This window comes from Passer montanus, unplaced genomic scaffold (genome assembly GCF_014805655.1).
Source record: "Passer montanus isolate IOZ18808 unplaced genomic scaffold, ASM1480565v1 scaffold1246, whole genome shotgun sequence".
NCBI classification, from domain to species: Eukaryota; Metazoa; Chordata; class Aves; order Passeriformes; family Passeridae; genus Passer; species Passer montanus.
This window is the reverse complement of record NW_024359234.1, coordinates 1-2,570: the sequence shown is the minus strand read 5'-3', so window position 1 is coordinate 2,570 and position 2,570 is coordinate 1.

Genomic DNA, 2,570 nt, shown 5'->3' with positions numbered 1-2,570 from the left:
TTTGAGGGGATTTTAGGTTCCTGAGGGAACCTTGGGGGTTTTGAGGGATTTTTGTGGTCACTGAGTGGAGTTTAAGGAGATTTTGAGGAGATTTTGGGGTCCCTAGGGGGTTTTGGGGCATATGAGGTGATTTTGGGTGATTTTGTGGGGATTTTCCGGTCCCTGAGAGGATTTTGAGGGAGATTTGGGGTCTCTGGTGGGAATTTGGGGTATTTTGAGGGGATTTTTTTTGGGGTGGATTTGGGGTTTTTTGTCCCCTTTGTTGTTTCTGATCCCCCCGTGTCCCCCCAGGAGCGCTGGCTGGCCGTGGGGGGGGTGTGGGGGGCGCTGCCCCCCCTCCTGTGCCAGCTGTGCCAGCTGCGGGCACAGCTGGGCGTGCAACGGGCACAGCTGGAGCGAGCCCTGCCCGCTCCTGCAGCCGCCAGGTAACCCCAAAATAGCCCAAAAATACCCCAAAACCAGCCTGAAATAGCCCCAAAATGGCCCAAAAACTGCCCCAAAACGGCCTGAAGTAGGCCAAAAATACCCAAAATCGCCTGAAATAGCCCCGAAATAGCCCTGAAATAGCCAAAATAGCCCAGAAATATTCCAAAATAGCCCAAAAAAGGCCCAAAAATGGCCTGAAATAGGCCAAAATAGCCCCAAAATGGCCTGAAATAGGCCAAAAATACCCAAAATCGCCTGAAATAGCCCCAAAATAGCCCTGAAATAGCCAAAATAGCCCAGAAATATTCCAAAATAGCCCAAAAAAGGCCCAAAAATGGCCTTAAATAGGCCAAAAATGTCCTGAAATAGCCCTGAAATAGGCCAAAAATGGCCTGAAATAGCCCAAAATAGCCCCAAAATACCCCAAAAATGGCCTGAAATAGCACAAAATAGCCCCAAAATACCCCAAAAATGGCCTGAAATAGCCCAAAATAGCCCCAAAATACCCCAAAAATGGCCTGAAATAGCCCAAAATAGCCCCAAAATGGCCCAAAAACTGCCCCAAAACGGCCTGAAGTAGGCCAAAAATACCCAAAATCGCCTGAAATAGCCCCAAAATAGCCCTGAAATAGCCAAAATAGCCCAGAAATATTCCAAAATAGCCCAAAAATACCCCAAATCGCCTGAAATAGCCCCAAAATAACCCTGAAGTAGCCAAAAATGTCCTAAAATATCCTACAATATCCCTAAAATAGCCCAAAAATGGCCCGAAATAGCCCAAAAATGGCCTGAAATAGCCCCAAAATAGCCAAAAAAACCAAAAAATATTCCAAAATAGCCCAAAAAACGGCCCAAAATAGCCCAAAATATTCCAAAATAGCCCAAAAATACCCCAAAAATGGCCTGAAATAGCCCAAAATAGCCCCAAAATACCCCAAAAACGGCCTGAAATAGCCAAAAATACCCAAAATCGCCTGAAATAGTCCCAAAGTAGCCCTGAAATAGCCAAAATAGCCCAGAAATATTCCAAAATAGCCCAAAAAAGGCCCAAAAATGGCCTGAAATAGGCCAAAAATGGCCTGAAATAGCCCAAAATGGCCTGAAATAGCCCAAAAGTAGCCCAAAAATAGCCTGAAATAGTCCAAAATAGCCTAAATTGGCCTAAAATATCCCAAAAATGTCCTAAAATATTCTACAATATTCCTAAAATAGCCCAAAATAGCCCAAAAATAGCCCAAAAATGTCCAGAAATAGCCCAAAATGGCCCAAAATAGCCCCAAAATAGCCCAAAAATGGCCCAAAATAGCCAAAAAATGTCCTAAAATATCCTACAATATCCCTAGAATAGCCCAACGTAGCCCAAAAATGGCCTGAAATAGCCCAAAATGGACTGAAATAGGCCAAAATGGCCAAAAAATATTCCAAAATAGCCCAAAAACGGTCCAAAATTTGCTGAAATAGCCCAAAATAACCCAAAAATGTCCTGAAATAGCCCAAAATGTCCTGAAATAACCCCAAAATAGCCCAAAAATGGCCTGAAATATCCTGCAATATCCCTAGAATAGCCCAAAATAGCCCAAAAATGGCCCGAAACAGGCCAAAATGGCCCAAAATAGCTCAAAAATAGCCCAAAAACTGCCCAAAAATGGCCTGAAATATCCTGCAATATCCCTAGAATAGCCCAAAATAGCCCAAAAATGGCCCGAAACAGGCCAAAATGGCCCAAAATAGCTCAAAAATAGCCCAAAAACTGCCCAAAAATGGCCTGAAATGCCCTAAAATATCCCTGAAATAGCCCAAAAATGTCCTAAAATAGCCCCAAAATAACCAAAAAAACCCAAAATGTCCTGAAATAGCCCAAAATAACCCAAAATGGCCCCAAAATGTCCTGAAATAGCCCAAAATAGCCTGAAATAGCCCAAACCGTTTTTCACCCCAAATTCCCCATTATTTCTCCCATTTTCCCCCAATTTCCCCATCTTCATCCCCATTTTTCACCCCAAATTTCCCATTTCCCCCATTTTTATCCCCATTTTTCCCAATTTTCCCCATTTTTATTCTCATTTTTCCCAATTTCCCCGTTTTCCCCCCCAAATTCCCCCAAATTTGCCATTATTTCCCCATCTCCACCCCCATTTTTCCCG